This window comes from Pseudophryne corroboree, chromosome 4 (genome assembly GCF_028390025.1).
Source record: "Pseudophryne corroboree isolate aPseCor3 chromosome 4, aPseCor3.hap2, whole genome shotgun sequence".
Taxonomy (NCBI): Eukaryota; Metazoa; Chordata; class Amphibia; order Anura; family Myobatrachidae; genus Pseudophryne; species Pseudophryne corroboree.
The window spans coordinates 576,835,927-576,850,935 of NC_086447.1; the positions used below are offsets into that span (position 1 = coordinate 576,835,927).

General features: G+C 40.9%; 1 protein-coding gene and 1 pseudogene across 3 annotated transcripts in view; both read left to right on the forward strand.

The window, feature by feature from the left end:
- Positions 1-15,009, forward strand: part of HIVEP2 (HIVEP zinc finger 2) — a 356,839-nt gene that overhangs the window by 26,063 nt on the left and 315,767 nt on the right. The window lies entirely within an intron of this gene.
- Positions 11,506-11,624, forward strand: LOC134912129 (5S ribosomal RNA; annotated as a pseudogene).

Consider the following 15,009-nt stretch of genomic DNA (forward strand, 5'->3'; position numbering starts at 1 on the left):
CGAAGAGTGGCACGATGCTTGATGCATCCCTCCCATCATAAGTAATAATTTCTTACTGTCATATCACAGTCTAATGGAAGGTGAAGTAATCCCCAGGATAGCCCATTCTGCCGATAATGGCAAATAACTAAGCACATAAGTAACAGCAAAATGGCAAATTTGTCGGCAAAAAATGTATAATTAGTGGGCATTCCCACATACAGTGCATGAAGGTACCATTCGGCTCACTACATTTTGGGCATTCTCCTGATTCTATCAATCCCATCAAAAAATTACGGTGTAGTGAATGATGGGGGTTATTCAGAGTTGGTTGCAGATTTTGCAATCTTGGCAAAATCTGCAACCACTAAAATCACATGCCAAGAGGCTGTTTTTATTGCTTGAATTTGGTCCCGCGATCGCACTAAAACACGTGGGATCCCATTTGTTATTGTGGCTTCGGGAGCTGCTGCTTGGGGATTATGCTTCGGGTGCCTGAGCTACCCGAAGCATAACACCTGATAAGTAAAGTGCAACAGAATATGTTGCGCTATATAAGTAACTGATAATAATAATAATAATAAGTGCCAGCATTGCATGATAACAGAGTAGGCATCGGGGATAATAGGATAGTCCCCTGCGATCCTATTAGCAGTGGTAACATACCGCTGCTAATAAAATACCGCCCAAAGTATGAATGGAATAAGACCTTTTATTCAATAGTTGATCTAAGGTGGTATGAGGGAAGATGTGTAACCATGAAGATATGGCCCTATTGTTTTTTTGCAGCTCTGTAGGGGTGTGTAAAAGCTTATAATGGTTTGATATTTCCTTTTTGCCCATACTAGGCTAAAGAAACGTATTATTTAGAGCATCGGAACAATCAATAGGGAAATGGTGTCTTTATACTGAGCTCACATAATGTTGGGCTTGATAAAGTGCAAGTGTTTGAGAGCCTTGTTTATTGAAATTTTCTGCCATAACCTGTGAACGAAGGGGAGATTTAGTCTTCGCGTTTACCAATGCCTGAATATATAATATACCTCTTGAAACCCCAGGAAATAAATGGAACAGGCTTGTCCATTCTGAAATTCTGAATTCGCCACTAATGTTAAAAATAGGGAACAGTAAGTGTTTAAGCCCCAATTATGTCTTATATATTTCCACACTATCCATATTGTCATCAGTAGAGCATTTTTAATAATTTCATCCTGAAGTTCCTGTTTCTGTGTATGAAGAAATAAAGTACTGTACAGTGAGATTTGGTAGGGCAAAAAGGACTGATCAATATCTGGAGAAGTATATAGATCTGTCTGATGGATCCAATCACTAGAGATATCAAAATATGCCCACATAACTATATAGTTTTACATTAGGAAAATTAACTCCCCCATTTAAGGGGAATTGTTGTAGTTTCAATAGACTCATTCTTGGTTTCTTATTATGCCAGTTACATTTTCGATAGCCATTATATATACATTTCTCATCTGCTGCTGATAGTAGTTTAGGTACTGTAACCAAATAAAATCATTTTAATCAATTGTATAGACTTAAGTCATTCCATCTGGTAAGTTCTCAAATTGCTTCCTTAATGATACCATTCATTTTGAGATTATACAAATCCTGGATTTTCATTTTGGGATATATATTCGCAGATATTTTAATGATTTTGAAGACCAAGATATCTGTAATTCTGTGTTCCAATTTGGTTGTACAATAGGGCTCAGAAGTAGGGCTTGTGATTTATTGTGGTTAATAGTAAACCCCGAGATCATACCATATTCCCCAAATTTTGCCAAAATAGTGGGCAAAGTAATTTCTGGGTTAGATATAGAATAGTAGATCATTTGCAAAAGCCATACATTAACCTCCTGAGATCCCAACTGGATGCCTCAAAAAGAAGTCCAATAGTGCAATATTCTCATACGTGGGTTAAGAGCAATATTACATAATAATGTAATAATAGGGAAAGGGGATACCCCTGGCATGTTGTTCTTGTTATAGTGATGAGGATAGGGGGGGTAGAATTTCTCCATTAATAATAACCATATATAAAACCGGTGCAGAGTAAAAATAGCAAAATAATTGATAGAAGGTGTGCCCGAGGCTCTTAGATCATAGATCTTCAAAAGATGATTCAAAGGCACTGAGTCAAATGCTTTCTCAGCTTCGAGGCTGAGTAGTATATTAGCGGTGGAGGTTTTGGGGGTAATTCCAAGTTTATCGCAGCAGGAATTTTGTTAGCAGTTGGGCAAAACCATGTGCACTGCAGGGGAGGCAGATTTAACATGTGCAGAAAGAGTTAGATTTGGGTGTAGTGTGTTCAATCTGCAATCTAATTTGCAGTGTAAAAATAAAGCAGCCAGTAGTTACCCTGCACAGAAATAAAATAACCCACCCAAATCTAACTCTCTCTGCACATGTTATATCTGCCTTCCTTGCAGTGCACATGGTTTTGCCCAACTGCTAACAAAATTCCTGCTGCGATCAACTTGGAATTACCCCCTTTGTTGGCTGATGCCTGTATTATTGCGGCCAATGCTGTGCAACCCTTTTGACTGGAAATCTATTATGAGTAAAGCCTAAATGTTGGGGTGTAAGAATTTGAGGCAGAATAGATTGCAAACAGTTGATAATTAGTTTTGTTATATTTTAAGATCCTGATTGAGCAATGTAATGGGCCTTTAAGAAGAAAGCAATTTAGGGTCCTTACTAGATTTTGGAAATATAATTGTATGGGCTTCTATAAACTTTTGAAAAGGTAATTGTTTCTTCTGGATCCCCAGAAGAAGAAATAAGGGACAATTTGGGTCTATCTTTTATAATATTCCTCCCAAAATCTTTCAGGGCCTGGTGATTTATTGATAAAAAACTGTGAGATTATCGTAGCAACTTCCAATTCTGTAGTGTTGCCATTAAGGAATTGCCGTTGAGTAGAGGAAACAAAAACTCATCCATGCAATGCTTTTACACCTTTTAACCCATGAATCTGCTCTTAAGAGAAAATTACATTAAAAATGTTGTGCCGCGAAATTTAACCTGTGTTAATTTCATTCATGGCAAACTCTGGACCCATTGAATTAGGCTCTGAAGCTGGGTAGACACTATGCGATATGTTGTCCGAACCAGTGGATCGGACCAATATATCATGCGCATCGTCTGGTGTGACACTGCAAATGACAGGATATTGGTGAATGCGGCCGTGAACGATATATCGGCCGTGCTGTCGGCTTGGTAAACACAGTGTGTACCCAGCTTTATTCTTTTTACATTTTAAATCTCCAATTGCAGGGCAACATGGTTTTACCAAAGTGTAAATTGCTCTTTTTTTTAAAGTTTGCTCCTAACTCTTATTCTTTTCTATTCAAGCTTTTTCTTAAACTGTTGTGTGACGGAATACAGTTATAATAAACAGGAATTTTGTTTTTAGTGTCAGCTGCAATTTTATACTGTTTAGATGTAGATGATGGTAAACGACTGTGAATTTATTGCACTTGGCTGTTTGTGGATTAGACATTTAATACATACTTATGAGAATAAGTAAACATATTAGTGTGCCTATAATTTACACTGGAGGCATCTATTTTGTGGTTTAATTAATATTCTTAAGAAAGTAGCCTCTCAGTTCCCTAGGTTTTAATGACCTCACTGATGTCACTCACTTCTTGCAATTGAGCAATCTAAATTCATGGACTCCAAAGATAGCTGCCTTATCTGTGTGACAGTTGCACTTTATTAGAATATATTAGTTTGCAAATATTGAGCATCACTTTGGCCTATGGCTGGGTACACGTCTGTACCCGGCTGGCCGATCCAATGATTTGGTAAGTGTTCTGTATAAATGAATTGTACATACACACTTACCAATCCACTGCCTGAGATGCCTGTCCACATAATAACCTCATTGTTGGAGGTTCCTGCGACTGGCATATGGGTTGGCCGGCAGTTTGCCCGTACGCATAAGGATATGTTCCAATATATCTGCAAGATATATCAGCATCTACTGTTCTGCACAGTTGAAGTAATAAGGCTTTGGACTTATGGACCCTACACAATGGGTGATCCGCCGTCAAGCTGCGACCCGGCGGCCGGGTGGAGGTGACGGGGGAGTGAAGTTTCTTCACTCCCCCCATCACCTGGCTCCATAGCAGTGCATGCTAATATGGACCAGATTGTCATTGGGGGTAATTCTGAGTTGATCGCAGCAGGATTTTTGTTAGCAGTTGGGCAAAACCATGAGCACTGCAGGGGAGGCAGATATAACATGTGCAGAGAGAGTTAGAATTGGGTGGGTTATTTTGTTTCTGTGCAGGGTAAATACTGGCTGCTTTATTTTTACACTGCAATTTAGATTGCAGATTGAACACACCACACCCAAATCTAACTCACCCAAATCTAACTCTCTCTGCACATGTTATATCTGCCTCCCCTGCAGTGCACATGGTTTTGCCCAACTGCTAACAAAATTCCTGCTGCGATCAACTCAGAATTACCCTCTATATTGGCCTGCATGCATAAGCGACCCGACACCAACGATTAACGAGCACGGGGCCGCGCATCGTTAATCGTTGGTGCCTACACACTGCACGATATGAACGATTTGAGAACGTTGATTTCGTGCAGTGAGATCTGTAAGTGTGTAGGGCCGATAACACATATTGGCTGTGAGCCGATGTACTTTGCAATATATCGTTCATTGTCTTTCCGAAAGATGAATCACATAGTGTGTACCCATCCTATGCATGCACCAGGATAATGGCAATTTGCAGGAAGTTAAAAAAATGTAATGAGCTGCAATCACTTCTAGCAGGTTTCTTTTCGTATGTGATAATGATGTAAGTAGTGCACTAGTAGCTCATCCTATATTTATATATATTTCTATATTATATATGATCAGTCCATTGTGAGAAGAACACTATTCAAATGTGTTTTTTCAGGTCTGAATCTGACAGCTGACGAAGAAAAGAGTTTCTTTTTTTCTTCCTGTCCTCAGGCGTTCTGAGGCAGCACATACCTAATTTATGAGGAGGAATGATGTCCTTATCTGATGCATGTATGGTATCTCCCCAACTCCCATGATCTGCTGAAAAGCCCTCTAAGGCGTTTTCTCTAGTCAGAGTATGAATTTACACTAAAAATAATGAAAACGGTTGTCACTACCACTGCATAAACTGGTCTTACTGGTTTTTAGGATTCTTACAAGACATTTTCTCAATATACTGACCTAATTGCAAAATAATGCCATTTTTTTTAAAACCTACAAACGTTTATGCAGTTTGTAGTTGGTGATTGATTTTCTGGAATAGGGTGATCTCACTGTTTTCCATCCGGGTTTGTGTAACCTGTAGTGGTCAGACACATATTACATGTGTGCTGCTGGCCAATATCCGTTAGCTGCTTGCATTTGCTTATGCTGGATAATAATTAATGACTAATAATGGTTAAAATCAGCTGCTACGAAGTAACTACCAACATAATGGAAACACTAAAATAGTGTCTTTTTAGGTCATTAGACCCAAAATCCACAAGGACCAGCTTCATGTATTTATGTAGATTTCTACAGCTGTCCTAATGAACATTCATTAAAGGAGGGTTTCACCTTTAAACAAATTGAAACAGTTGCTTTGTACTTGTTCCATAAAACTTGTGCACGACTTTTTTTTGCTTTTGTCCGTGTTTATTCACCAAAGTCATTACATTATCTAGGTTGCTCGGAGGGAGGAAATTATGGCCGGCCTATTATTGGATGACCGTGCGCCACTCTAAAGCTAGCTGTAATTTCAATAAAGTATGTCATATCTCTCTCTCATTTGGCACACAGAGCTCAGTACTGCAGCTGACTAGCAAGGCCCTGGATGGTCTCTGCTGACTAGTGGTTGCTGGGAGATATTAAAATAAAGTCACCTTTAAAGTGACAAACTCTTCATTTATCTATGCTTCATTTAATAATTCAGTGACTACACAAAATAGCTATTTTGAAAACTGTATTAACTAGGCTGGGTTTTGTACAGCATTTTGATGATGTATGTGGTCTCTTCTAAGTGTTTCTCATGTTTTGTCTTGGTGGAGCACAGAATATCCAAAAAGCGAAAAGCTTTTGTAGAATGGTTTGCATTTTGTGTTACTATTCTGACGTCAGCTTTACATTAGCTCAAGGCTGAGCCAATTTACACTTCCCAGTACACTCATTTGCACATGAGGCTGATACGTGCCTCCTGCTATATAGCACACTTTCCATGCATTGACACACCTTGCTTCCAAGCTCTGCCTGCTGACATCAGCGTGTGAAGCTCAGCCTGACAGGGAAGGGAAAATGTGAGAAGGCCTGCTAACAAAGCTCACAAATCTCCTCCAACTTAGCAAGTTTTACAGGAACTGCAATATTTTACACTATCCTGTTTCGCACATTGTGTTACTGTGGAACATTTCTTCTTTTCAGCATTTTAAATCTAATTACCAGTTTGTGCCTGGCGGGGGAGAGAGGATGTTGGTAATGTTGCATTGATTAGGAATAATTAGCATAGACAACTGAAATTTAAAGGAAAATGAGGTTGATCTCATAGAAATTATATTGGTATTAGTTACATTATGCCTTCATAGGTGTATTTACTATTACTGACAATCTGCTTGTAGTGTTTTACAAGGAATACAGGGGGAGATTTATCAAAGTTTGTAGATATATAAAGTGGAGAGTGATTAAGTATCAACTAATCAGCTTCTAAATGTCACTTTACAGACTTTAGCTCCCATCACTTCATCTCTCTCTCCAAGGTTTGATACATCTCCCTCATAGTTATACAGCACAGGGCTGGAGGGTAGATTCAAGGTGCAGTTAAAGTGGGGGAACTTATTGCCGGGAAATGTGTAATCACAACCTTGCCCTTGCTGCAGAATTTGGTGGAACTTGGCATATTGTAGCAGCAGGAGGGCCAACGTGATGTGATTCACAATGAATCATGGGGTAAATGTATGAATTGTCCATATGAGGGAGAAGTGGCATAACCACACGTTATGTACACTGGTACCGCCTCTCCCCATGTATTACAATGACGGTCCGTGCAGAATGACACGCCTCTGGCCATATCGACGCTGCTATCTAAAAGATAGCACGCCGATATGCGGGGGAAATGTATGAATGGTCAGTTGCACTGACTGTTCTGACACCTGCAGCTATCGAATTCTACATCTGCAGGTGTCGTTGCCCATACACTACCGCCAGGGACAGTGCTGTGCCTGACTGCGGCAGGTGCCAGCTCAGGACTGCACAGGAGATCTTGCGTGAGTAGTGAGCTCTCGCTCATGTGCACCGGAACCGACCTGGAGAGAGAGACTCTGTGGGGCACTGGCAGCGGTTGCCAGAGGAGAAAGTTTTCACTCCCCCGCTTCAGCATCCGAGATGTTAATACATCTTGGTGCTGCTGCTTCCTACTTCCATTCTCCCCATGTCATGGTACATATTGCCACCACCACCGCCAATGGCGTATTGGCACTACATTGAGACATTGAAACAACATACGTCTTTGAGTAGCGCATGATACAGTGTGAGTCCCTCTGTTCCAACGTGCACATGCTGTCTTCACGCTCTACTCGTAGGATACCGCTGGTCCCTCCCACAGGTACAAAATAGCTTGGGAGAGGGACACTAGACTCCCGCCGGCCAGTGGGAAACGAGTTACACATTTACTCATGTTCCAGCATAGATCTATCTGTTTCGGCAGAATGTGATCAGTGTTGTGAGAGGTGCACTGGGTGCTGACGTTCGGTCTGATCCTGATTTTTGGATCCTAAATGTCACTTACTATCTTATCTCCACATTTAAATAGTGCCTAATTAGTCATTTTAATGGAGGTGCCTCACTCCTACCCATTCAGGTTTGGTTTTGCAGGCTGAACTTTTATATGTCCATAGAGGACACTACCATGACCGCACTGGACAAGAATGCAAAATTCACAGACGCATGGTTTAGCTGGATGGAGTTTAAAGAATGTAACACATACTCAGATTAGATACATTAGTTCTTCAACTTGACCCGCCCCTTTTTTCTCTCGTTTTCTCCTTATCCTACATCTCTGCTTTACTGTGCAGAGAACAAGCAGGAAAGCAGAGCTGCTTAGACCATACTTGCCTACCTGACCCTCTCCATGAGGGAGAAAATGCTCTGTTCCTGGACTTTCCTGGTAATGTATGATTGCCATCACCTGTGGTGAAACACCTTTCTTATCAATTAACTAGATCACCACAGGGGATGGCAATCATATATTACCAGGAAAGTCCAGGAACAGAGCATTTTCTCCCTCATGGAGAGGGTCAGGTAGGCAAGTATGGCTTAGGGTGCATACACACGGTGAGATTCGGACTTATCCGATTCTCACCGTGCGACAGGGGGCCGGGTCGGCACTTAGCCAGTATCGCAAGCACATAATGAGTGTGCTTGCGATGCTGGCTATGTGCGATGTCAATCCTGACTATCTCTTCTATAGAGATAGCCAGGATTGACTTGCCTGCACAGCCTATTTTTTCTGCCGATGCCGACCGCGCGGGGCCGCGCATCGGCATCGGATCGGGATCGCAAGGTGACTGTCACCTTGCGATCTGCACTATCTTTTCTTCCGATTCTGACTATATAGTCAGAATCGGAAGAAAATATCTTACCGTGTGTACACACCTTTAGACCAACATGCTAAGACCATATACTAGAATGAATGAGGGACAATTGAAAACTGGCTTAAAGAAAAATGTGTAACTCACAGCAGCCAAACGTTATTATTTTACAACAGTTAAGTGAAGCAAACACCTGGTTACTGTGTTTTGCGCCACCGTACTTTTATATACCAGGTTTTGCGTATGTTCTGAATTGTATTTTTAAGTTTCAACTGAAATTTACTATGACTGTTTGGGATATACCAATTCAGTTTCCCTGCGACACAACGTATGATTCGTTATATATTAGAATTCTCTTGTGTTAGTAAACACAGGATTATACTAAGAATAGAAAGTTGGGCAGGAGTAATAAATCTTAAAATATGCTTTAAATTGTACAGCAAGTGATCCTATTTCTGGACTGTGGTTTTGAAATAATAAAATCTTATTTTAGAATGTTTTTAAGCCCGCCCAAGCATTTGATATTAAGTGTTTTGGGTATTTCTACCTTTGTAAATATTTGTACTATCATGTGCTTTTCTATTGGTTTACTTTTCCACTGTTTTATCAAATTATATAGTAAACCGTATGCGAGTTTAGTATTTTGGATATTTGCGCCAGTAAGGGTTTTAATGTCTATTTTTACTATTATTGTTGCAAATATTATTGGCATTATACCATTTGTTTGGCTATATCGAACAATAGCTATAGAATTTTGTATATGGAGTACATTGCATGTATATGCAGGGGCGGAGCAAAGGTATACTTATAGTGCTGGGTCCGCCTACTTGTCCGGAATTGTGCAAAAATTATAGGGCATCATAGTTCCATCCTTCACCTCAATATATAGCACAAACATAATGATAAGCCGAACAAAATCTCTTATTTGTAATCACACAAGTTTGTTTGTATCAGACTTACTGTATTTCTTCTGTATAATGATAATATGTGTTACTAAATGCCGCAATATATCCCTGGCATTTCCCTCCTTTACAAAGAAATTTCAGGGATTACCATTGGTCACTGCCAGTTAGTTTATTTTTATACTGACATTGCTCAAATGTGCTTTAAAACAACCTATCAGCAATTCACTTGTAACAGTCTAGTGTAAATTGACCATTGCAAATTTCTGATTGCTTGTTTCGGTTTTATTGCAAATTAGCACCTGTAAATAAAGTTACTGCTTAGCCCTCACTGCATCGGCTGATTTGTGAGGATGGATGACACACGAATTGCCTCTTGTCACTCCATATAGGCAAGGCTACATTGCTTTCATAGAAGAGCAGAATCTTAGAAATGATAAGTTACATTTTGCATATGCCCTCATCTATGGGAAGTTATTGTACGGTAGTGTTTTTTTGCCAGAAAGTGCTGTCATAGTTCCCCTTTGTATAATGTGTGTTACATTTTCCATCACACGCATAGACTTTGACATGCTGTCCTGTAGACTTTGTTAGTTGGATCACATCCATAACACTGAAAAAAAAATGTATGTTCTATTTAGAACTGGGGAGTGGGGGTTTCGTCTCCACTATTAAAATATGTCTGAGTGTTTCAGGCATGACTGTAAGTGAAAGGAATCTGATATATTCCGTGAATACTATTGTGAAAACATGCTGTACTACTAGGTGCCAGATCAGACTTTGTGTGTGTTTATGCTCTCTGGAGTTGTCACACAGGTCTGGTTTCCATGTACACGGCTATCCAAGTCATAGCTGCAAGATACAATTATGATGTACTTCACCCATTACATTAGCACATATTTGTTCTTCTAAGGACTCACACTTTTCAGTCATGCATTAAATTATGTGTATATGATCGACTGTCCATTAGCTATTCCACAGGTTCTCAGACTCGGTCCTCAGGACCCCACACAGTGCATGTTTTGCAGGTAACCCAGCAGGTGCACAGGTGTATTAATTACTCACAGACACAGTTTAAAAGGTCTGCAGGTGGAGTTAATTATTTCACTTGTGATTCTGTGAGGAGACCTGGAAAACATGCACTGTGTAGGGTCTTGAATACCAGGTTTGAGAACCTATGAGCTATTCCATAGTACTGTTCTGACCAATGTTCATATATGCAGCACTTGATGCAACAAATCATCAATGCAAGGATATGATGCTTATGCTCATGAAACCAAAGTCATACTCCCTAGAGTGGGATGATATTGTTTTTTTTTTTGGTAGCAGAATTGATGGATTCGGTCGGGATCCCGGTAGTCGAAATATCGATGCTGGAATCCTCACACAGCTCGGACTGCCGGTGCCAGCATCCTGACTGGGATAACCATCCACCCAACCCTTGATGCGATCCTGTCAGGATCCTGACGGTAGGAATCCCAGCAGTGAAAATACCAATGCCGGAATTCCGGCATAGCTCGGAATGCCGGCGCTAGCATCCCGACCGGGATCACAATCCCGGCGCCGGCATCCCCACACCTGGGATACCGGACAAAACACTGCTGGGCAGCTATAGAGGTAAGCTGCTGGGCTGGGGGGGGGGGGGGGGGGTTAGGTTTAGGCTGCAGGGAGGGGGGGTTAGGGTCAGGCTATGGAGGGTTAGGTTTAGGCTTCGGGAAGGGGTGGGAGTTACATCTAGGCACTACCAGGGAGGGTTAGGTGGCGGGCTGGAGGGTTAGGTTTAGGCTGCGGGAAGGGAGGGTTATAGTATACTTGCCTTTCCCCTGTCGGGATTTACACTGTCAGGATGCCGCGGTTGGTATTCTGACCGCTGGCATCCCGACCGCCGGCATATACAAAATGGATTTATATAGCACATGTGGGTTGGTTCTGCACTGGACTAGGTGACAGTGTTTCTTATTAGAGTTATTGTCAACAAGACCAGCGGTAAAAGTTATTATACCCTTATCTGTGGCATTATAATCAGTACTGCCATACTTCACTGGCGATGCCCAATCTCATCTGATCTTGGAAGCTAAGCAGTGAACAGCCTGGTCAGTACTTGGATGGGAGACCACTTAGGAATACCAGGTGCAGTAATTATATAATTTTGACACAGAGAGCAGAACTAGGGAAGAAACCCTCAATCTGAGCTTTGCCTCTATCCTCTCCACTAGAAGGTAGCCTTGCACATTGTACCTTACCTTCTCCATTTACAGACCACACACTTATTACCTACTATTCCATCAATAGGTATAGGTCTGTCCCGTCCCCCATGCAGACAATCAAGCTCTTTCTCTTGGCAGAACATTAAGTCTTTGTTTACAACTAGGAGTGATTATCTATTGGCACGATTAAGAAACCGATATTGATATCCAAATGAAAGTGCCACATTATCATAACCTAATATTTTCACCTTACTTTGTTCATCTACTGTATATTACATTCTGAACACCTCAAAATGAATCTTTACATCATTATAGACTACATTCTACCCCCTTAGAGAGTCCATTAGAGGTGCTCACCTCGTTCTAATTTTTACTGAGTAACTTTATCCTAACTTTACTCTTGTACATTTCTGTGTGTAACCTTACTGTCTTTTTAATATTTGCTTAAAAAGTAATTTTAAATATTTTTCATTACTGTATTACGCGTGCGCCAACAAAGAGTCTTTCTTCTTTTTTCTTTTAAATGGATTTATATGCAGCAAACACAAATCTATTTCACCTCACATCACTGTATCATTGCCATGGTAATATCTGCAACTTTACTGGGAAAATGCTGACATATAGTTATAATGTGCCATGGCAGATCTATTGCAGATTGGGTGCTAGTGTGAATGGCGCTGTGCTGTGTTAATGGCTTTGACAAAAGCGTACATGGTTTTAAGTGATTCAGGGGAAGATGTACTAAGCAGAGATAAGAGTGGATAAGCTGCCCATGGCAACCAATCAGCTGCTCTGTATACTTTTATAGTATGCAAATTATAAATGTTACTACAATGCAGATTGGTTGCCATGGGCAACTTCTCCACTGGATCACTCCTGCATTTACTTGTTGGAATCAAGTCAATGACTCGGGGAATTATAACTAATGCAATGAACAAAAATAAAAAGAATGTAAATAATTTACAGGATAATTTATACTTGAATTAAATAATGTTTCGTGGCTTTATTGCTGTATTAGTAAATTTCACTATGTACGTTGAATTTTTTAGGTATGTGAGAATATGTATGTTTTTAAGTACTGGTTAATTCCTGGGTTGCTTGTTATGGTATTTTTCTATCCTTTGTTTACATTATGTTTATGTATTGCCCCACTGTAATGTGTATTATTTGTAATGTACTGCTTAAATATGTGCACTTTTTTATTGTTGGGTGACATCTAGCTTTTGTAGATTTCATTGGGCCCTTAAAAAGTCAATATGAATTATAAATCTGGCTGAAGGACTCCCCACGTCTATGATATTGTTCATCCATAACTAAGTAACAAAAAATGATGCATGAAAATACCCTGCTATTTTAGCATGTGGCCTCCCATGTTTGCTGTCTGTTTGACATTTAGAATGGTTACACACATTGCACCTGCAGTATTACATATTTTTCTGCGGTGATCTACTCATAGGTATACTACAACTGTGCTTTGTCAGATATGACTCTTGTATGTGTGTGTATATATATATATATATATATATATATCTGTATTATAGTGCTTTAGGGTTGATCTATGGCATACATGAGAATAAGACATAACAAGCCATAACATGGACAAACGTAATAGTCTACTTGGCCTTTGTAACTTGAGTTGCCAAGTATAGGGAATGCTGCTTTACCACAGGGTCATTTTTTCTCCTTATATGGCACAGCTATCTTGTGCACGTTTGTTTTGCTGGAGGAAAACCGCGTCTTTGGCAGTCCAAACAAAAAGGAAAATGCAGTACAGGATTGAGCCAAATGCACTGCACCTTTCACAGTTAATATCTGTGCAAGGAATGTATTCTGTTGGGATACCACTGCCAAAGAGTAAAACTTGGGCCCAGAAATGAAGCATGACGCATGTCTGAAGCTTAAGTACATTTGCTTCCTAGAGCTTCAGTTCAAACTTATTGTTTTGAATATGTTTGTGTTATATAACGTGTAATAGTGTAGAAGTGTATGTTTACTTCTTCTGCATGGTGAGGCCTGTACTAGATAATCTTCCATTGAGGAAATATAGCTGGTGAATTCAGAAGCTGGGTAAGCACTAGTTTTGGACAGAGCTGGATTTTGACCTCATGGGGCGCTAGGCAAAGTACTGGTTTGGATCACCCCCCCTTTTTTTTATATTACACTATAGGTTTTATTTTTTGTGGTAGGTGGGCAGTGTACTGGGCTGTCTTATATTACAATTATATTACAAGTACCTGGACACAAAAATATAATAAATTGGTAAATGATCCATCATATTGAATTGATATACTAATAATTGGTAAATGAATCACGATGTATATTACAATATCATGATCATGATGTATATTACAATATACTTGTAATGTAAGGCGGTCCTGTCCACTCCCCGCCTACCATAAAGAATTCAATCATCATTATGTACTGTAGTAAGTTATAATATATATAGTTTATTTGCAGTCCTCTGTCAGTCTGCCTCTCTCCGTCTCCCACTCCTCACTGTTACTACATGCTTGCAGTTGCCTCTGTGCTGGGGTGGTCTCAAGGGCTGGGTGGGGCTGGGTGGTGGGCCTGCCAATGCACTGCAGAAAGTGGGACAATGGGAGTGCGGCGTGGGTCTGCATGACCTCATGACATCACGTGATGGTAGTGCAGTACTCCTCTGGGAACATTTTGCAACGGTACGGTAACGGAGCTCAGTGCCAGTATTAGTGATGTTAATACTGGTCTTAGCCCCGATACTGAGCCTCTGTAAAATATTTAACTAGAAGCCAGCCTTTGTGATGGATCATGGACGGGACGGATTTCGTGGGGCCAGGCAATAGGTCTCTTGGGACCCACCGGGCACCAGGCTGGCGCCTAGGTTGTTTTGTGGGTAATTCAGCCCTGGATTTGGAGATTAATGGCAAGACATCTGACATAAAAACATTAATGCAAGTAAATTACTCCAACTCACAATGACAATTACTTATACCGCTTTCATACCGTCTGAGGCGGGTCGCACCCCGGAGCCTGACACGGGAGCTCCCAGTGTGCGACCCACCTCAATACCCCCTTTTATACCGCAGACTGCAACCCGGCAATATGCCGGGTTTTTGACGTCAGCGGTGACGCGGCGTGGGCGGTGCTGGGAGATCACATGATCTTCAAGCGCCGCCCATCCACACACTGTGAATGGGAAACGGGTTGCACTGACCCGGCTCCCGTTCACACCGCACAGCGAGCCAGGTTGAACACGCGTTCAACCCTGCTCACTAGCAGGGTTGAAATACCGGGTCGCTCAACCTGGTATATTGCCCCTGGTCAGGGCCGTAACTACGTGT